Below are 22,421 nucleotides of genomic sequence, written 5' to 3'. Positions count from 1 at the left end.
GCTATCGAAGGGATAAAACATGTAAAACAGTGTTGCGTTATTTTGGGAAATGTCCGTATCCTGGTTAGAAAAAGAGGAACATTTTGAAATGTCGTCAGAGTCCTTGTGCTAAACATTCAGGACATTGACTGCCCGGCCCTCTCTACCTGCCTTTGGGTCGTTGAGGTACCCTGACTGGAGGTGTGAACGACTGTTTATATCTTGTGAGTCGTTAAGCCTCAGATGCAAATTTCCACCTGTAAAGACTCCTCCTTCGAGCCGGAGTTGAACCAGCGACCTAAGGATGTCCACATATGTAACCTACAGTCCTCCGCTCTGCCAACTGAGCTATCGAAGGGATAAAATCTGTAAAACAGTGTTGCGTTATTTTGGGAAATGTACGTATCCTGGTTAGAAAATGTACGTAAGTCAGTGAAAGTCGTCAGAGTTCCTTAGCTAAACATTCAGGACATTTACTGCCCGGCCCTCTCTACCTGCCTTTGGTTCGTTGAGGTACCCTGAGTGAAGGTGTACACGGCTGATGATATCTTGAGAGTCGTTTAGTCTCAGACACAAATTTCCGCCTGTAAAGACTCCTCCTTCGAGCCGGAGTTGAACCAGCGACCTAAGGATGTCAACATACGTAACCTACAGTCCTCCGCTCTGCCAACTGAGCTATCGAAGGGTTGAATCATTTTTAACAGTGTAGCATTATTTTTGTAAATGTACGTATCCTGGTTAGAGAAGAATAAAGCTGTCGTAAGTCGTCAGAGTCCTCAGCTAAACATTCAGGTCATTGACTGCCCGGCCCTCTCTACCTGCCTTTGGGTCGTTGAGGTATCCTGAGTGAAGGTGTACACGGCTGATGATATGTTGCGAGTTGTTTAGTCTCAGACACAAAATTCTGCCTGTAAAAGACTCTTCTTTCGGGACCAAGTTGAACCAGCGACCTAACCCTAACTCTAAGCCCCTAACCCCAACCCTGCGAGTCATTAAGTCTCAGACGCCAATTTCCACCTGTGAAACACTCCTCCTTCAAGGCAGAGTTGAACCAGCGACCTAAGGATGTCAACATATGTAACCTACAGTCCTCCGCTCTGCCAACTGAGCTATCGAAAGGATAAAACAGGTAAAACAGTGTTGCGTTTTTGGGAAATGTACGTATCCTGGTTAGAGAATATACGTAAGTCGTCGTAAGTCGTCAGAGTCCCTTACCTAAACATTCAGGTCATTGACATCCCCTCCCTCTCTACCTCATTGAGGTACCCTGATAGAGGTGTGAACGACTGTTGATATCTTGGGAGTCGTTAAGCCTCACATGCAAATTTCCACCTGTAAAAGACTCCTCCTTCGAGCCGGAGTTGAACCAGCGACCTAACCCTAACTCTAACCCCCTAACTAACCCTAACCCTGCGAGTCGTTAAGCCTCACATGCAAATTTCCACCTGTAAAAGACTCCTCCTTCGAGCCGGAATTGAACCAGCGACCTAAGGATGTCCACATATGTAACCTACAGTCCTCCGCTCTGCCAACTGAGCTATCGAAGGGGTGAATCACATTTAACAGTGTAGCATTCTTTTGGAAAATGTTCGTATCCTGGTTAGAAAAAGAGGAACATTTTGAAATGTCGTCAGAGTCCCTCAGCTAAACATTCAGGACATTGACTGCCCGGCCCTCTCTACCTGCCTTTGGGTCGTTGAGGTACCCTGACTGGAGGTGTGAACGGCTGATGATATCTTGCGAGTTGTTTAGTCTCAGACGCAAATTTCCACCTGTAAAAGACTCTTCCTTTGAGCCGGAGTTGAACCAGCGACCTAACCCTAACCCTGCGAGTCTCTAAGTCTCAGATACAAATTTCCACCTGTAAAAGACTTTTCGAAAATGTTCGTATCCTGGTTAGAAAACGAGGAACATTTTGAAATGTCGTCAGTGTCCCTGTGCTAAACATTCAGGACTTTGACTGCCCGGCCCTCTCTACCTGCCTTTGGGTCGTTGAGGTCCTTAGACTTCACATTACTTTTTGTCATATTGAGTTCAGCAGAGACATTATGTCAACAGATTGGTCTCGTGTTTCTGTCCTCATGCTCACATACTTGCCTTCCAAAATCATGTACTTTTCAGTGATAGATATCATGTATCGCTGTTGAACTCCCTCAGAAGCCGAGTGCAGATTGGAAACTTGTTCATTACTTCGAAAAGAGCTTTCTCCACATCTGTTTTACAGCTGAGATCTTCCCTCCGCAGCCACTGAGCTCACTCTGTAGTACAGTTTGTCGCTGGAAAATTCATAAATTAATATCTTTGCAGCAGAGATTGAGTTTGTTCTGTTTAGCAGAGAGCCGTCCGGCTGGTTGACAGGACCCCTCTGGAAATTTGGTCCATGTCAAGCCTGAGCCTTGGAATTCTGGGAAATGCATTTAGCACTGCTCCCACAATGACAGAGGGACATTCGTAGTGTTAGAGTCCGTCCCTGCTGTAGGTTACCAACTCCCCCCTGCGCATGGGAACCCGTAATTTCCCCTGTAATTACATTCAGCACAGAATATTAGCTCAAATGGAGAGGAATGTGCAGCACTCGCCCGGCCACCCCAGTATTGTCTATACTTCTGAATGTTGTGTTTGTTTTCAGTTGTGTTTTCTCTAAACCCAAACACTGGAGCCTCTCAAGGAAAAAAGAGGAACGGCCTCAGCGGGCTGTGGGATCTGTGCTGCTGCTGATACAGATGTTTATTGGATTGACCAAATACTGATATAAGGTTTCATACGAGAGAGAGAGAGAGACGAGGACGAGTCGCCAGCACTGAGGTCAAGTTGTTTCTTAGCTACAAGCTATTTATAACGTTTATATCCAGTATTACTAAGTGAAAGGATTCCTTCTTTGCCATGTTTTCAATTTCATGAGAATATTGTAGTCTGACCCAGTAGCACTGACCTATTTGATGTGAGTGGTCCAGTTCTTCATCCACCTCACAATAACGTGTTTTCCTTGAACAGACATGCAGATGCAGGTCACGTGTAAACATCAGGTGTAAATGAGTCTGTGTACAACCATTTCAAGAATGATTCATTGGGTTTAATGAATCCTACCAGGGAACACTAGACAGTGAAAACCACTGAGCCTGAACACTTAGGAACAAACGTTACTGAACTGTGTTATAAGTCAGCAAATACAAAGTTAAAAAAACACTTGAGTGGAGTGCAAACGTCCGCCAAGGCCCAACAGCCCTTTTACTGAACCCACAATTAAATCTGCTTTTTTGCTTTTTGTTTGGATCTGCACCAAACTGCACAAACACATTAATACAAGTCCCATAAATATGCATCAAGATCCGTTATTTATTCTCTGGGAAATCAGAGAAAATGTGGTGATAAGAAGTGGTGATCTGCCCCCTTTCTATTTCATAGAAAAAAAAACTAATTTCACACAAATGTATCAGTAGATTTTGTGTAATGCTGCTGATAATCAGACAAACTTTATTCTGGACACACAACGGACAAAAATGGACACGAACAAGCAACCAAATGAAGTCAACAAATCCTGCGTAAAAAAAAAAAATAACCCATCTCATTCCTGTGATCTGCCCTCAAATTAAAAGGGTTCTTTCTTGGCTCATGTCACATCCTTCCATGAATTTTAGGGAAATCTAAACAGTAGTTTTTGCATAATCCTGCTGACAAATCAACAAACCAATGGCCAGGGGGAGAAAACATCACCTCCTTAATGAAGGATGACCAATGACCTTGTCTCAACAATCCAGATCTGTCCTGCAAACACCCCCCTCTCCATTCTTATGTAACCTCTGGTGGTTTCAGGCCAGTTGGATGTGTCGTGTCGGTAATGCTTGCTCAGCGGCACGCAGACACAAGCATCTGTCTGGGACTAAATCCATATTTGCACAGAGAGTGTTTTTTTTCCACAAGTCACTCCCATATAATTACACTGCTAAGTGTTTCAGAGGGAGACAGGGGAGGAGATCTGGGTGGTCTCCTCACTTCCTCGCTCCCTCCAGCACATCGACCGGAGACCTGTGATTCACCGTCATTAGCATTCCACCACAGCAGAGTATTGAGAGAGGAGCAGCCTCAACGTGTCCATGTCTGACCCACACGTCACATATATTTCTTATTTTGACAGTTTGACTGGATTGTTCACTTTTTCATACGTTGATTAATATTTATCTTGTTGTTCCAAGTTAGTTCTTCCTCTTAAAGGTGTCCTGGGGGTTTCGTGATCTTATATGAAAACTTTCTGGATGCGGGAACAATCTCAGGTCCAAGACTCATCTCTGAATCAAAGTAAAACAGAAATATATTCTTCATTTGTTTTTAATTTTTGATCAATTCTACCACAGACTAGTGTTACCTCCAGAATTCCACACAAAAAAACCAGACAGATATTTTTGTACGTAACCGATGGTAACAGCGACATCAGAGTCCTACGAGAACATCAACTTGTTGGTCACATGTCTTTGTCAAAGCTTCACCTAAGACACCTCCTTCAAGTGGGAGTTGAACCAGCGACCAGCTAACAAAGTTAAATTGATACAATAAACATAAAAACGATCCAACTTTAGTTGAGAAAAACTTATTTTTAGCTGTGCCACTAACAGATTTGTCTCATGTCTGATCCTGTCGATGGCACGATGGGAACTCTGGGTAACATGGAAATAATACAAATGCATCCGCTTGTTTTATTTGTTTGTATCAGCTTCACCTACAAAAGCCTCGAGCCGGAGTTGAACCAGCGACCTAACGATGTCAGCTGTGTTCAGGTGGAGGTTGGTTTTTAACCAAATGAAGTCGAGCCAGGACACCTGCCGGGTTCGCTCCCGGTTCAGGTGAGGAGAAACACAACGTCAGCAGTTACAACACAAACACCCAGCAGGTGCTCGCTTTTTACAACATGACACAACCGCTTCGGCCTCGTCAGTCAGAATATATACGCCAAACGAAAGCTTCTCTGCACGGCCGTGCTGCACGCCAGGTCACTGTCAGGACAGTTATTTCCTGCAGTCACACAAAACGAATGTTGGCTTCGTGCAAATCTTTCGACCTCAGCTCCCGTTTCCTGTTGTGGCATTTATCTGTCATCCGTGATAATTTATAGTTTGGAGCTTGGACCGTGTACTTGGACTCTTCTGCTGCACGTCCTACGAATGATCTGGGGATTTAAGTTGTGTCACTCGTTATTATGCTCTGGAAATAAAAGAGCATCAATTTAATTCCTCGTTCAAAATGTGGCCATGACTGCTTCGCTGCAGTTGCTGTCTTCCCAGATGCTTTAGCCTGGAGCCATATTGACTCCTGCCTGTCTACCGGTCAGCATGGCCGCAGGCGCTGTTCACGCCGGCTCAGGCACAGAGACATCAGTCTGCAAAGTCAGGCTCACTTCTGATTGGACGGATCCATGGGCAAAAACTCAGAGAAGGGCCCCCCGGGACCCCACAAGGCCATGTTGTGGTTCCTCACTCGGGCTCTCACTAACCCTTTCTGTTGCTGTGTCTGAATACTGATTTCATATTGATTGATTCCAGCCCACAGCTGCAGCTCTATCTGACTGTGTTTTATTCTGCTCGAAAAAGTGTAATATACAAAAATATACAAACTCCATTAAAGGGATAGTTCACCTAAAAATGAAAATTCACCCATTATCTACTCACCACTGTGCCGGTGGAGGTGGGGGGTGATTACTTCGCATGTGGTGTCATCCAAGTGTCTGAAAGCCCTGCAATTTATTTTCAACTTGAAACAAAGTCATTTACACAATGTTTTAAGCCTAAATGTCCACTGATATCTTCCAGGTGCATTCAGGGATCGTTAGAAATGCTATCGTCCGCTAGCCTAGCCACTTCTGGTGGATTTTAGGCTTAAAACACGGTATAACGACATATAATGACCATGAGACTGCTTTGGTGAGGATGGAATACACCGGCATTCAGATTCATCATTGTCTTAAAGCTCTAAAAGCCTCCTCCTTCGAGCCGGAGTTGAACCAGCGACCTAAGGATGTCAGCTGCTGCTGTGCTCATCTACAGTCCTCCGCTCTGCCAACTGAGCTATCGAAGGGATGCAGACCTGCTCTGCACAGTAAACACAAAAATTAACAAATATTAGCTGCAAATATAAACTGTAGTAGAACATACACACAATACTACATTTATATTTGGAGAAGTTTGACTCTTGAGCAGCTTGTATATCACTAAAATGAAAACCTTTGTTAGAGCTGAAAACCACACGCTCGTGATGTTGTTCTATATTCATGTCCTTCGCCCGCGCGCTTATGCAAAGCCACCATGTCTTGACTTGACTTGACTTAGCCTGTGAATAAATCGTGGCCCAGCTGTTGACTAATAGTCCACATTCACCGCTTAAAAAAACACCATGTCACCACTCCTTGTGTCCAGAGTGGGTGGTGAGAGCAGGGAGGGGCTGGCCTGGTAAATAGGTTGGGGGTTGGGGTGGGGGGGCAAAGTAGGAGGCAGCGTTGTATTGTTTGACTGACAGTGGGACAGCGAGGGGGAACGGGTGGCCCCGGCCCCAGAGACAATTACAGCACGCTGCCTCGCTGCTAAGCCCCCTTTCTGTGGTGGGCTGGGAAACTCCATACAAAAAGCCGTCACGAGCTTGATTCATGCCTTTATTGTGACTTGGGAATCTACGCGGTGGAAATGTGCCACAGACTCACATGGCACATTGTTGTGGATTGTCAGGAATACTAAGAGGGGGTTTTAGGGGATTTGCTCAGGTTGCAGGGTCTGAATGTTTGTGCTGCAGATGTAAAAAAACAAAAAACAGTACACAAAAAAATCCCTTATCTCAAAACATTTGTAATCTGCACTAGTTTACGATATCAAAACCTTTGGGGAAGATACAAAATTTGACATGAAAGTGTTAAACAAAATGATCATATTGTTTTGTAATCATTTATTTGTAGTTGGGAGTTTGTTATAGATTTGAACATCGTAAATTTAATTTTGTGACTTATATAAATTGAGGATGTAGAATCTGGATTGTGCTGAAAACATTTTTTATATGTTTTTTATATATTCAACTGCTCAGTGTAAGATTATAAGCTTTTACTGAAAAAGATCTAATGAACATTAATTTAACATGTTTTTTAGGAATATTGGAATAAAATAAATCTGAAAAGGAAAAATGAACTCAAGACTAGAAACACCACTTCCTGTTTTTAAATCATCTCTCAAAACAGACTTTTACTTGATTGTTTTTTTTAGCTATCACTCATGTTTCCTGTATCCGTTTCTCTTGCCATTACTTTTAAATGATGTTGTATTATTTTGTATTTGTTGTTTTTGAGTTTAGATATTTTCACTATATCATTAGTTGTCTTTGATTATAACTTAATTGTCTTTGATGTTTTCTAGTTTTTATTTGTCCTCTTTGTGAGGAACTTTGTAACGACTGCTTTGAAAGATATTCTTATATTATCATAAAGTCCTTCACAGATTTTGTGCAAATCAACTCAATGTTGTCCGATATGCTTTCATTGACTTAACGTCCTTTGGCTTGTAAACGGTCTGTTTCTATTCAAATTGTTTGCTGTAATAAACAAACAGTTAATCGTTTTGGTTTTTTTTCACTTTGCTTAACTGAGCTAACGAGGCAAAACTCAATCTGGGCTTTAGCAGAAACACACCTCCTGAGGTCGAGGCTGTTTATTCAGAGGCTTAGGACTGTATTCAAGAGAGGAGCTGCGAGGAGGAGGAGGGGGGGGCATGTCAGAGTATCTGCTTACATTCGGCCCAATTAACAACACAATAGTGCCGGGATTTGCAAAGAATAAAGTAAGCCTATTTGTCCGCATACATCTGTTAATTATTAGTGTAAATTAGGTCCCAAACAATAATTATCACCTACAATTGGGTGAGAGAGGAAGAAGGGACGCAACTGTCATTAATTGTGCTTAAAACGCTGTCAACACTAATTAGTCGTGAGGTTCGTCTGTGCTGCTGCCGCTGCTGCCGCCACCCAAAGACTCATTACACTGCCCCGCAACACACAGAGTTCCCAGTCATACTGGTTCAGCTGGTCAGCCTTTCAGCCCCGGCACACAGAGACACAGGGAGCTGTAATGTAATCTGGCATGAGGTCATGAAAATGTGTGGGCAAATCATTCCCAGTGTGGAAAATGATACAGTGGGACTGGCGCTGATAGTGAACCTGTGAGAAAAACGGCCACAGAGCGAGCGAGTGAAGTAACGTTTCTCTGTTTGACCTGCTGAGAAGAAACATGACGGCAAAACCTGTGAGTCAGTGAATGTAGCTCGCAGGAGAAAGTGGAGACAAACAAAAACTAACATCGGAATACGGACGTCAGGAACAACGCAAAGTTGCTGATGACGAGTTCCTCATCTGATTGTGTCATTGACTCTATGGGAATTATTGGTAAAGTGGACAGAGTAGAAGTGCATCACTTTGTTTTATCTGTAAGCTTCACCCACAAAACCTTAATTTGAGCTGGACTTGAACCAGCAACTTAAGGATGTCAGCTTGGTTTGCTCTCCTCCAGCCCTCCGCTCCACCAAGTGAGACCTGAAAGGGTTTGAAACACAGCTCACACAAAAAATATTTGTCCAAAGCTGAGGAAAAACTAAAGTTAAGTTGCGTCCAAAGCTGCTGATAAGAACTTCTTCACATGGCCGATCACAGCAGGGACTTCAACGACAGAATGGGAAGTCGGCCTGTCGGACACTGTTTCCCAGTAACAGCTTCAGCTCCTCCTTTAAACCAGCGTTGAACGGGATCACGATCAAGGGATTACAAAATAAGATTTACCATATACAGCAAAAAAATAAACCTTAGCCCAGACTGTAAAAGCTTCACTTACACATTTTATTTGTGTAGCCAATATTCACAAATCAGAATTAGTCTCATAGCATCTGAGCTAAAGCTGAGCTATCAGGGTGTGAACAGCATTCAAACCGTACACAGAGAAAGTAGTCCAGACTAGTTTAGGGGAATTTAAGTTATATTCATTAAGAAAGTTGTCACTAATAAATTCTTTCCATGATATTCTCTGACTTTGTCTGTGTGCTGTTTGGTGCCGGGCAGGTTGGTGGGAAATTCATCAAGTTTCATTTCATCGCAGCTTTTAGATTAGAGCAGCTCTAAAGTAACTCCTTGTTGCCGTCATGTACAGATACGCAGCTTCCTCCTTCTTTTCCGTTTCGCCCGGCTGACAGCGGAATGCCTTGCTGAAGGACACTGCAACAGTCACTGCTGAGAGACGAGACAGGGTTTCCGCACCCAGCTTCCCACACAGTCCCGCAGGTTTGAACTTGTGACTTTAACCAGTAACCCTGATCTGTGAGGACGTCAGAGTGGCTGCTCGCTGCTTCGCTTCCCAAATACAGACAACTGGATATTTTCAATCTCAGTGTTTCTTCAGAGCCTCGATGTCAGCGTGTTGTATCTCAAACCTCTGACCACTCACTGCTCCTTACTACTAGAGAGGTGCAGTGTTCTCCTAAAGCAAATGACCTCAGATGAATCATAACTTCCATAACTGCCTGGAATGTTCTTGATGCATCATAATGTATGAGTCAGTTTTTTGGAATGAAGCAACTCAGTGATAGAAATGTTTCATGTGACAACATCCAGCAGCTTACATGCTGGTTTTGTAATTTTCACATAATTATATTTTATCCAATGTGAAAAATACAAGATCAAATCCAGTAATTGAAACATATTTAGTCCAGACCTGGAACTCACTAACTAAATCAAGTCTTTCTGGCTTGTTCAAAACTCCAGATCCATCTGGAAGATGAGCTGTAAATTTAGTTTGCATATGCTGAATGTAAAACAGATTAGTTGTTGTACGACCTTCACTTGTCTCCTCCCTGCAGGCGACGAGCCGGCCGGTGCATTAAGTTCACCTGCTTGTCGCCACTCAGCAGATTCTGAGCAGCTCGCGGCCCAAACCACAGACTACAAATAATAAGGTGCTAAACATTCAGGACATTGCCTGCCCGGCCCTGTCTGCCTGCTTCGGGGTCATTGACGTACCCTGACTAGAGGCAGTTGGCATCTTGTGATCGTTAAGCCTATAAAAGACTCCTCCTTCGAGCCGGAGTTGAACCAGCGACCTAAGGATGTCAACATATGCAACCTACAGTCCTCCGCTCTGCCAACTGAGCTATCGAAGGGATAAATCCAGTTTAATAGTGACCCGTTCTTTTGGAAAATGTAAATATCCTGGTTAGAAAACAAGAACAATTGGACTTGTCTTCAGAGTCCCTGTGCTAAACATTCAGGACATTGACTGTCCCGCCCTCGGTTCATTGAGGTACCCTGACTGGAGGTGTGAACGAACACTCATATCTTTTGGGTCGTTAAGCCTCAGATGCAAATTTCCACCTGTAAAAGACTCCTCCTTCGAACCGGAGTTGAACCAGTGACCTAAGGATGTCAGCATTTGCAACCTACAGTCCTCCGCTCTACCAACTGAGCTATCGAAGGGATAAAACACAGATTCTAGTGAAACATTCTTCTGGAAAATGTCCATATCCTGGTTAGAAAATGGGAACATTCTCATCTATCTTCAGAGTCCTCGTGCTAACCATTCAGGACGTTGACTGCCCGGCCCTCTCTGCCTGCTTTTGGGTCGTTGGTACCCTGATAGAGGTGTGAACGACGGTTAATATGTTGCCAGGCGTTATGCCTCAGATGCAAATTTCCCCATGTGTAATAGTGTACTTCCTACAGATGAACCAATCCAGATATTGGTGCCACTATCTCTGATGATGGTGATCGTTCAGTATCTAGGTTGCAGCAATTGCTTGACTAACCCCTAACTCCTAACCCTAACCCTTCTATAGCATCCTATTAAATCCAAACTTACTTTGGTCCCATCTGCTAACATGGGGGAGGCTGGGTTATGACCTTCGCTTCAGCCCAGCCACCAGTGATGATTCTGATGCACTTCAGATCCATATTTAAATCCAGTCTATGGCCCGAGAGGAAGATGGTTTTTTTCAGCTCAGATCTTTGCACAGAAACAAACACTTGATCAGTCGATCGCATGTTGAAAACAATGAACCAATGAGGATTCTGGAGTCAGATCAATATCAAGCAAACTCCAACAGTGCAGTAGAAAATCCTTTCTTTTCCGTGATACAATAGAGTAAAAACTTCCACACAATAATCCATGTTTAATACCTACAGGCATATCGGCTATTGAGCTGCACTGAAACCCCCCAAAATGAATTGAAACAAAAGGAGCTAAATTGGATATCACATTTTGACAGATGCAGCCAACAAATTAACAAATGAGCCACAACGCTGAGTGAGCCGAGTTAATTTTCATTAAATGATAACACATTCCAGCCGATTCAGTTGCTTTCTTTTATTTTATTATTTGCGTATTCATAAATTCCGGGCACGGGCGCATGAACCTCAACCTTTGTTAATATGAATATATTGTCAGGCATTTGCATAATCCACTTCATAATCCACTGCAGCACTCGGCGGTGACAGAGATAAGGAGGGGTAGCCACTGTTTCTCCTGGGAACGCTACACAGATAAACGGAGGAAAAGAGACCCACTTTCTGCTCCTATTATGAGATAAAAAAAAAGGAAGGCTTTGCAAAGTTTTCACTTTCCAATGCATTTCCCTTTCAGAGACAGATGGTGCTGGAATATCATTATTTGTATGTTTTTTTCTTTTTCTTTTTTTTTTGTGTATTTCACAGACATTGAAATTTACTGAATTTCCACCGAGACGGTGTGCATGGGTTATTTATGTATCTGCCACAACACAGCGGGCTGACTTTATTACGCCGCTGGAATCTGCTTCTTGCAGAAATTGTTTTTCCACACAAAAATTGAGAGGCTCCGCTGCAGCGGGAGGAATCACAGGGCGACAAATGAGCAAACAGAAAGCAAACTCCCAGCTCGTCCCGAACATCGCTAATGAGACCTCTTTTAGCTTCAACGTGGACGGAAACGTGTGCATGTGTGTGTCTGCACCTGTGTGTGTGACCCTCTGCGTGCATGAATGTGTGTGTCGTGACTGAGGCAGTGAAAAGCCCCCCCCCCCCAAGTCTTCCTAAATTGGCCTCTGGGATGACGCCACCACACAAGTACATCCATCCCCGCTGTGCTGCATGCATTCCTGGTGTGTGTGCGTGTCTCTCTGCATGTGTGTGTGTGTGTGTTTGTACAATGGCAACACTTCCTTTTTGGCCTAAATGGCAGGGAGCCCCAGCTATTGTGGCCTGATTAGAGCTCCCATTCAAGCTCTCTGGGATTTCTAATTGCGGGGCCTTGTGCGGGCGAACTCCCCCTCACTTCCCACCCTGCTACACTCCCCTCGCGACTACTGTAAGACTTAATGAGACACAATTACTGCCCCCTAGGAGTCCTGGAGTGAGCCAATCACAAAGGGAGACAGAGACCCCCAGTGAATGGCCACTCGGAGGAGAAAGAGACAGAAAGAGGGGAGCGGGAGAGAGGGGGGAATCACAAGCCCTCATTGTCCAGAGAAAGCACAGAGAGAAGCCTTTTTTTGGGGAGAAATATAAATGTTTTTATTTAATGCCGGCTCATAATTGGGCCCCTGAGAGGGAAAGGGAGAGCCAAAGGAGTGGAGAGGGTGGGGAGTTCAATAGGGAAAAAGGCCTGCAGGTACAAAAGACTAAGAATGACATGTTAGACGTGCTCAGGAGGAGGAGAGGGGAGGAGAGGGGAGGAGGTGGAGGAGGAGGAGGAGGAGGAGAGGGAGAAAGAGAAAAGCGGACAAATAGATACTGAGGTGAAAAAACACAGGAGCAGAGGACGAGAACAAAACCAAGTGGAAAAACTTGACAGGACTTTCTCCTTTTCTTCCCCTTTCACAGCGCTCTAAGCCCGTTTGGCGTGGGAAATGGCCTGACGCTGAATGATGCGTGCCAGGCCGAGTGAAAAGCCGAAGGCGGCCGCTATGTTCCGCAGGTTTGGCCGTTAGCGTTTCGGTTCAAGAAGTAAAATATTCCTGAATATTTGAGGAACCCTCCCTGCCAAACCTGTGTGGGAAGCAACATAACAGGGACGAGGGAAGTCCAACTGCAGATCTGCAGCTCTTGACTGTACGGGAACATTCACTGTGTTATTCCTCAGGAATAGTGGCGATATTGTTTTGAGCACGTCTGGGGATTTCGAAGCGTTGTGAGGGGAGTTTTATTGTGAAAGCCGAGCCTCCGTGTGATGTTCGCAGACAAGGAGTATGTGAGACAACAGATATCGCCGCCCGAATAAAAGACTTCACGTCAATCGGTTCTCTGGAGAAATGCTGCATTCTTGGATGGATTCATCGCGCGGCACAATACACACCCAGCAGGAGAGATGGCAGGTGTGACCTGACGCACAGGGAATGAATGATTAAAGATAAATAAAATAAAAAAGGCTTTTTAAAAAGTGTCTGAATTGATTTTCTCAAAGATGCACCTGTGGACAGAAAGCACTGCGTAACATTTCAACTGGACAGTGTTTGTCTTTTGGTGAGAATTTAACTCCCCAAAAAATGTCATTCACACTTTGACAATGTCAGTAAATGTTTGGCCTCACACACGCACACACACACACACACACACACACACACACACACACACACACACACACACTCATATACAGTAAATGGATTGTATTTGTATTAAGTTTGGTTTCTAGTCTTACCGACTGCTCAAAGTCACATTCACATACTTTAGGGAGCCTTTTGGAGGCTGAGTGTCTTGCCCAAGGACACTCAGGCATGCGGACTGGAGGGGGTTCAAGCCACCGACCTTCTGGGTAGTGGACGTACCACTCTACCTCCTGAGCCACACACGACATTTCCCCTCTTTACTGATCTGATAGCAATTTAACATCCAGTCTAGATTTACGTAAAAGTCTCAGGAGGCGGAGATCAGGTGTTTTCGCTTTCAGCTCATTGAAAATAATGGGAGAAGAAGCTTCTACTTTTTCATCCTGAGATATTTGTGTTCTTCTAGTTTTTTGCGTACATTGCGCGTTAGAAACTCGCTCGCTGTGAATTTTCCTGCAGTGTTCTCTCGTGGGCTCACTTGGACGTTTCCTGGACATTTTTTACAAGGACATTAGCAGGAAAAGTTCCAGAAAGTGTTCGGAGCGACTGGCCGACAAGATCCAGACTTCAGTGCATCTCTGCACACGGAACGAGACAGCACCACCCAGGAGAGGCCGACCGACCTTATCATCGGCGCGGTGTCACATCATCTGTACAAACAAAGGGTCTGAGCTCAGACGAATTCCCCGAGGAGCCGTTAAAGTGATGCAGCGGCGTCGTCAGAGACTCACGTCGCCTCTGACGACGCTCTGGGGAGAGGAGAACGGCTCATTTCACTAAATACATATTTCCTGGATCGCTCTTTCCTCGCGTCTTCAGATGGAGGAGTCCAAGACACGGGAGTAAAGACTCAAGCGAATGGGGCGTGACATTTTAAAACAGGCGAGGCAGACATTTCTCCTCCAGAATCGTTTTGTTGAATTGAAACTCCAACCTGCAGCGTGCCCGCTCGCTCCCCAATCACACACACACACACACAGACACACACTCAGTGCCTTGGCCCCACGTTCCTCTCGGTGAGTGCAGCCTCTCAGCGAGTGACTGAACCCCCTTTGTTCGGTAGTGACCCTCTTAAGCGCAGGTTGAAGCCTGCAGCCATTCCACTTTGGATTTGGACCCTATCGCGTGTCACACGGCTAAGTCGACCAGGACCGGGCCTCTTCATTCAAACACACGGCAACAAGTATCCATTCACATCACAATGGACGCTGTTTGAGCTGTAATAACTAGATCGTCGTCATTATGAGCAAACACAGGGAGGCATCCAGAGGGGGGGGGCCGGGCAAAGATGCAATGCAAATCATCTGTTTTTATTTTAAATGCCTTTACTATAATCCCTCTTTTACCCCCAAACAAAAACGTAAATTACAGTGGTAATGCTTAATTAACTTTGCTAATTATTGTCCTTTTAATGATTGCGCCAATTAGCTGCTAATGCTAGGTAAGTGGTCGCACTTACGCAGCTTAAGTAACCAGGTTATAGCCTGAGCTGATTTTTGTTTTTACCATATTCAAACTAGTTCATTTACGCCAAAGTCCCAAGTGGTTACTATTATTTTCGTATCTTTTTAAGTTAAATTTTAATAGATCTAATTTATCATTGAAGATAAAAACGTTAATTTATTAATTTAGCATCCAAACCATCAACTCTTTAAAGATAACTGTACGTAGATAAATTCTACTCATTCACTGGACAGATCATCTTGTTATGGTTATCATGAGTTTTCCAATGATGCCAAGCTTTGTGTTTTACATTTTAAATCAATGATCCAGTGGCAGTCATGTGCTTTTGAAGGAATTAAGTTATTGTAATATGTCCTCTGCATATTTATCCAGGGCACAACCCTGAAGAATAAAATTAATATAATCAAATCAACGCCCTGTTTTCAAATTGTGAGAAATATTTTTTTGCAAATACGATCACTGCTCCGGTGCCAGGATGACGCCACGTGAGGGCAACGCGGTTTCTTGATTCCAGTTCTTTTGTTCTGGAAACGAGTGAACTCCTCTCACCTCATTGGGACGAGTGTGTTTCAAAGACCTGTTCACATGGTGTATTTTTGGGAGCTGCCTTCATGTGACTGTCAGCCTGTTGCTGCCGGAATAACAAAATCTGACACGTGCAAAGTGAAACACGTCTCAGTCAGTTTCAAGTGGCTCTCTGTTGGTTTCATCAGCCTAATCAGGTCAAACTGCGACTGAGATTGACAGGTCATATGTCAAGTGGGGGATGTTTCCTGGAGCTGCTTTTCAAACCTCTCCCTCCTGTAGCCTATCCAGGTAACGTTTGCTAATCCCTCACGTTTTTCTTGCTTCCTTGATTTCCCTTATTCAGCTCCACACGTTTAGATCTGGTAGCAGCTCAGTGCAGAGGCAGGTCTGAAAGTACGACTATCACACTTATTCTAAAAGTACAGGCTTTGTAGTTTTGAGGCATCCGTGTACTTTGTGGTTTTTGTGTTGATTTATTCATCACAAAACTCCGGAAGCTCCGGTAAATATCTGAGAAGTTGGGTTAAGGTCAGAAAGGGTAGAGGTGCCCGGGTAGAGCAGCAGAAGACAGGACATGACGTCTAAACTTCCAAGTCTGCGTCTTCGTCAGCGTCTTCTTCGTGTATTGCTTCTCTTTTTAATCATGAGATATTTGTATTGGAGGTTTTTTTCAGTCTGTCGTGTGTTTGAAATGTTATTGACACGATCACTCGGACATTTAACTCCGGGGCTGGAAGGAAGATTTCCAGAAAATGTCCGCAGAGATTCATCCATCTCACACCAGGACTCAACACAGAATTTTCATTTCCTGGGACAAAACACATTAAACCCAAAGGCTGAATGCAGAGTAACAAAAATGACATTTGTGCACATATGTGACATTATTCTTTAGATCAAACTGACAACAGAATATAAATGCCTGTTGTCAGAGGGTTGTAGCCTCTCGCACCGACTCTCAGACTCTTTATTCTCGCTGACTACAATGAGCTTTGTGTGGTGTAGTGAACTCCATAAGAAAACATTAACAGCGTCTGCATGGCATCACAGGTTGGTAATTATTATCCAGAACTCCACTGAGGAGTGGGGGTTGTCGGGGCAGGGAGGCTGTTTGTACGAATTCTTGTTTCTCTGATGACTTTAAAGTTGAAATTTGCTGTAAATGTTTTTGGAGTTGCCCTGCACAGATGAACCCTTTGCAACACCTGTGATCCGTTTTTCCAAACAGCTCACAGGATCAGCTTCATGAGGATAAAAAAAAGGTTCTGATGAAAAAAGCAGAAAGCAGAAAAAGCCTCGGAGCCGGTGTGAGGATCAGGTTGACTGAGTTGTGATGTCCTTTTAAAAAGACAGACGCAGTAAAATGGTTACTGTCACATGTCACTCTCTGTCTCTGTGGCTGCAGCAGACGTCTTCACAACAGCAGCACGGTAAACACTTTCAAACTTTGATGTTTACCCGCTGACAATCATGATTGACACTTGTGTAGTCGCATAAAAAAAAACCTCAGCAACACATCAAATCTTTCTAAATTTACAGCAAAGTGTTTTTTTCCCCGACGAGCTGCAGATTCGATTCTCGAAAAACAATCTCCTCTTTTACAGCCACGGTGAAGGTGTCGGGTCGGCCGGCCCTCTGCTAATCATTATCCCACATTTCAAATCTTTAAATCTCTGCAGATGGGTCGTCAGCTTCACTGAGCGTGCAGCCTGCACAACAAGTGTAAAACATTTACCAGTATGCCCAGTGCTTCCTGCTGTCCGGGCAATTCAGCCAATTTATTATTTGATTCTGTCACTTTTACCACCTCACGGCCCAATCAGAGATAAGAGAGACAATCTGAATCCTCTGGAATTTTCATTGGGCTTATTTTCAGTCCTTTATGGGGATTTTTATATTCGTTACCTTTAGACTTAAGATTTAAAATCTGTCCTGGTTGAACTCAAATATATTTTATTAAATGTGGGTTGTTCTGTAAGGAAGCTAATTTGAAAACAAAAAATGTTTTTCATGATAACGTTGACGACAATATATTATTCTACGACCGTGTTGTCACCTGAGTTCTTTCTATCTTTTCTCTCATTGATTGTCAAAGTACAAGAAACAGTCGTAAAAATCCTAATAAATGTGGGTTTATTGTGGTTTACACCTCCAGGCACATCAGTGAAGGATCTAATGTGTGATAACTTACACCTGAAACCAAATTATCTCAGTTAAAGTTAGATTAAAACAACCCTGGACTGCTGACATGCATACTTAGTTTTTATAGTACGTGATTCAAACTGTGCTTTCAGCCAATAGGCTCAACAGATTAAATCTAACGTTACAAAGGTCATAAGCACTAATACGGGTTCGAAGGTCGTCTGTTCCCTTCTCCACTCCCTGTTCTGTTTGTGCTGAGCAGCTTTGCTCGGGGGTTTTTAAAAAATACAGCGGAAGTTGTTAAGTACTTGGAGAATCTGAATGTGACAGCCGGTGGATTTATTTGGTTAAATTAAATTACATTTTCCATTAGCGATTGCTGTCGTAGCGTTTTCACCTCTGCCAAGGAGGTTGTGTTTTGTTTGACTGTCTCGATTAATCAAAAACACACTGGATGGATTTGTCATGGAACTTAGTGGAAGATGCAGTAGAGTCGCATCCGCTGATCCAGGAAATGCTTTACTTTGTCTGCTGCGTAGATTTAATTCAATCAATGGCGGCAGCGGGGGCACACGCACACAACCACAACAGATTCTGAGATTTTGATTTCAAGCGTGAAAGACAACGAGAGAAAGAATCGCAGGTTCGCACACAACTGCAGCTGAAACTGAAAATGACGTCGGACCCCGTGGATGGTAACAACTTTATGGATGAAAGCGTACGACTAATATTACTTCAAACAGAGGAACATTTTCAGATATTCTTACGTTATTGGGAGAAGTGTAAATATCTTTTGGATTCACTAGGAAACCGTGGCGACCACAGTGGACGTGTATGATCCTTCACAAAGAATATGTGCATAAAACCAGGTGGATGGAAAAGGTGCGTCTCTCTTTCCCTTTCTTCCATCTGTCGTTCCCTTTTCCTCCATCGTCCCCCGTCCCCTTTCTGTCCTCCCCTTTGCCTCTCTACCCCTCGCCTCTTTCTCTCCCTCTCCCTCATTTGGCCGAAGCTAAATGTCTTGTGTGAGATAACATCACAGTAGGAAATTCCGCCTGTGTTGCCAGACTGCTCAGTTTTCTCCCCAGGGCTGGCAACAATGTGCGTCCTTCATAAGTGCCTCTGCAGCGCTCAGGATCTCCACTCATCCCCTGTGAGCCCGGTCAAAAGACCCGCCGGCGAAACCCAATGCCGCGCTCCCAGCTCCGCGCCAGAGCCCCAGCAGCTCGCCAGTGGGATTACTGCACCGAGAAGTCCAGCCTACAATCATGCATGTACTTGTAAACAACATCAACAGGCCATTTTCAAAAGCTGTGACTCGGTGCTTTAACTATTTTTCCCGTACAATTCTCTACGGGGAATATACATGGCCTTTTCAAATTAAAGTACATAGAGTTTCACTGAGTAGGCTTGAGTTAGTTTTGGAAGAGTCGTCTATTAATTATATTCTTTCAGAGGATTAGTTTTCTCCTCGGGGAGAAATAATGTGGCACGTGATCCCGGTAAAACCAAAACTTTACTGTCAGCTTACTATGGTTCCTGTACAGATTAATGCGGCTTCATATTTGATGCACAGACATGACATCATTCCTCTCAACTGACTCTCTGCAAGAAAGAAAGTCAAAGTTCGCGGGTCAAAGTTCACCAAAGTTGAACTCCACGCGACGCGACCCAAGGGGGAGAAATCAGTACATGTTAGACTGGATCCGGCAAAACGACAAATCACTTTCTTTCATTTACCTAAACAAGGCGAAGAAGGAGCGTTGGTCTGAGTGGAGGTGTGACCTCTCTGAGCGTCCTTCTAGTCGAGGTTGGTGATTGGATGTTTCTCACCAAAATGCTTGTTTATATTGAAAGAGATTTCCCTCTCATATCCGGAGATATCAGATGTTTTGAACGTGTTGTTCATCGTTCATTTGGTAGTTTTGTGCCCATTTAAGCCTCCAACTGCCACTCGGCTGAATACAACAGAGTTTTGAAGGTCTCCTCACACTTTGCGACTTTTAATGAACCGATAATATCTCAGAAGAACTCTCGTTTTTATTGGTCTATATATTAAACAAGTAGGGGAATTATTTTATGTTTTTTAAATCCTATGTCTCAGTCACATTGGGAGATGGTTTTATTTGAAGTGTCAGCTTCATCAATTTGCTCAATTCAGTGGGAATTATCAGGAAATAGCCAGTTGCATCATTTCCCCCCCCATCAGTCCCGACCTGTGTGGTACTGAACCACACAGACTCTCAGCAGGACGGCTCCCGGTTGCTTGAGACGTTTTCACAAAAACAAAACCCTCCCCTGCCGAGCCTCTGTTGTCTCACCCGTACTGCAGGTAAAAGAATAAATAATCAGGTACCCAAACGTGCGAAAAATGTTCTTCACATCCGAGCCTGAACTCCCCAGAGACAAATTGTTTGTTTTTTAAATACTCTGGAGAATTAAAGCTTTTCTGGCAAACGCACAGAGGCTCCAGACGCTCGGAGCCGTGGAGGAGCCGCTCTGTAAAGTCTTCACTCGTGATTCCAGAGACAGACGCTCGCTCCGGAGTCGCTGAGAGAAAGAAGATGTGTAAGTCGAAGCTATATGACAAACCAGTGTAATGGTCACTTTGCCCAGACGGCCTCTCCTCATCCATGAAGGGCCACGAGAGCTCGGAGCCTACGTAATTTCAAGAGGCCGTGTCAAATAGCATTTATCCATTTCCTGCAATGTAAACACTGATTTAAATCCCTACGTCTTTATATAGCCGTCGCCGCGGAGCGCCACAACACACGGCGTTACCACGGTAACTAAACAGTTACCTTCAGCGTGCCCGAGATTAGTGGGTTGTTGTCTGGGGAGGATGAAATGTTTGCGCGCTGTATGGTTTAAAAGGGTTTATGTATTTAGGGTTTTGTCTCTAAATGTGGAGCGTCTGCGCCATAAGCGCCCGAGCGCTCTTTGACAGAAAGGAAAGGAGTGTCTCGCCCTCTCAACCGGCCGTGACCTTTGGAGCCGAGTTCAGGGGCCAAAGTGTTCGTCACGCTGCCAAGAAACGTCCACCGCAAGGCAGCAGGAAAACAGAGGGACGCATCGAGACTCCCTGTTCTCCTGGCAGCGGAAATACAGATCAATGTAAATTCATGTGCACAAGTAGAAGAATTATTGATCACAGCGACCAATCGAAAGACTCTTTTCTTTTCTCTATTAGTGGAATAAAAGCGGATAAAATATAATTTCCGTACGATCTGTCGACAACATTTGAATCCCAATATTTAAAACGCTGTGGTCCTGGATTACGGCGGAATGCAATCACACTGACATTTTTCTGGGCGTCTGGACGCTCGCAGCCATCCCTCCTCGGGTTGGTTAGCCTTTGACAGCGCTATCTCCCAAATGAGGGCCGTCGCGGCTGCAGTCCTTGTCGACGGCTGCACTAAACGCACCTGCTGTCAGACCTATTTGAGGTGAGATAAGGTTAATTACGCTCCGCCGCGTGCTTTATCATCGCTAAGTGACACACCTGGAGTTTGTACAGGGGCCGCACTTCCAGCCTGAGGAATGCCACTCGGCGGAAGCAGTGCTCCCCGGGAGATAACTCAGCTGTCACAAACACATGCCTCATGTCCGCCTGTCACAGAACCATTCACTGTGAGCCAGTGGCACCAGTTGAAGTGTAGACTGGAGAAGATGGAGCAGAACCACAGTTGAGTTCATGCAACAGAACCAGAGGTAAGAAGCGATGTAGAATAATACAGACAAACTTGCAGAAGCAGTGTTTGCATTCAACGGCAGTTGTAAGAAATAAAGCGAATATTTTCTGTCTAAATAGACTTTATCCTCCAATATTTTTTCTGATGCTCGCGGTTACTGCTTACCACCAGCAGGGAAGCATAGCAGGAACATGTTTCCCTCCGAGGACGCTGATTACATTAGTCCTCAGCATCGATCATTTTCTGGAACCCCTTGAATTCAACGATTGGCTACGAACACGACACCACAACAACACGATGCGTTTAAATCAAGTAAAGAGAACTGCTGTGCTTCAAACAGGATTAAACTGGAAAGCATGTCTCTGCGATTTTCTCTTTCTGGATCTGTCCATTTATCTGGATCCACTCCGACGTGCAGACATTATGTTCTTTGGGTCATGACGCACCCCTCCACAAACTTTCATGGAAATCGGTTGCGTAGTTTTTAAATAATCCTGCAAAAAAAAAAAAAAAAAGACAAACAGCAATGATGTCATTACCTCCTTGGTGAACACACACACACACTAATTTTCCTCCTCACACAGTCTCAGCTCCTCCTCTTTTACTCCCACAATCACCCCAATAATTCACTCCTGTCTGTCCGGGGTAGGCGGGGGCGCTCACAGTTTACTGTCAACCTGTTGCTGTGTGTGTGTGTGTTTGTTAGTGTGTGTGTGTTTGTTAGTGTGTGTGTGTGTGTGTGTGGGTTTGGACAGGAGGATTTGTTTGGGTGCACAGGGCGGGTGGAGGCTTCTGCCAGGTTTTCGTCTGGGTCAAGGTCAACTCGTCACCTTCCTGTGGAATGTGTCGAGGGCTCAGGTACGAACACTGTAATCCGGAGAGCGGCCATCCCGCTCTCCCCCCTGGAACGGACACACGCAACAGACTCACAGCTGTAAACACACAGTCACAGACAGAACCAACAAATAATCCTCATTTCCATCCATGAACATAGTAGAAAAACACCTGCATGCGATCTGTGAGACATTTAGACTGATAA

The 22,421-nt window shown here is 44.4% G+C and overlaps 6 non-coding genes across 6 annotated transcripts; all 6 read right to left on the bottom strand.

Annotated features, from left to right (window-relative positions):
* Positions 1-249: 249 nt before the first annotated feature.
* trnay-gua lies at positions 250-337 on the bottom strand. Its single transcript is given in 2 exon segments — positions 250-285; positions 301-337. It is a non-coding gene; the product is annotated as a tRNA-Tyr (tRNA).
* Positions 338-576: 239 nt separating this feature from the next.
* trnay-gua lies at positions 577-664 on the bottom strand. Its single transcript is given in 2 exon segments — positions 577-612; positions 628-664. It is a non-coding gene; the product is annotated as a tRNA-Tyr (tRNA).
* Positions 665-1,438: 774 nt separating this feature from the next.
* Positions 1,439-1,526, bottom strand: trnay-gua. The gene is given in 2 exon segments: positions 1,439-1,474; positions 1,490-1,526. It is a non-coding gene; the product is annotated as a tRNA-Tyr (tRNA).
* Positions 1,527-5,951: 4,425 nt separating this feature from the next.
* Positions 5,952-6,045, bottom strand: trnay-gua. The gene is made up of 2 exons: positions 6,009-6,045; positions 5,952-5,987 (listed from the first exon to the last, which is right to left on the bottom strand). It is a non-coding gene; the product is annotated as a tRNA-Tyr (tRNA).
* Positions 6,046-10,057: 4,012 nt separating this feature from the next.
* On the bottom strand, positions 10,058-10,145 carry trnay-gua. Its single transcript is given in 2 exon segments — positions 10,058-10,093; positions 10,109-10,145. It is a non-coding gene; the product is annotated as a tRNA-Tyr (tRNA).
* Positions 10,146-10,370: 225 nt separating this feature from the next.
* Positions 10,371-10,458, bottom strand: trnay-gua. Its single transcript is given in 2 exon segments — positions 10,371-10,406; positions 10,422-10,458. It is a non-coding gene; the product is annotated as a tRNA-Tyr (tRNA).
* Between the last annotated feature and the right edge of the window lie 11,963 nt (positions 10,459-22,421).

Source organism: Hippoglossus stenolepis, chromosome 11 (assembly GCF_022539355.2).
Source record: "Hippoglossus stenolepis isolate QCI-W04-F060 chromosome 11, HSTE1.2, whole genome shotgun sequence".
NCBI lineage: Eukaryota > Metazoa > Chordata > Actinopteri > Pleuronectiformes > Pleuronectidae > Hippoglossus > Hippoglossus stenolepis.
This window is presented reverse-complemented; position numbering and strand designations above follow the sequence as displayed.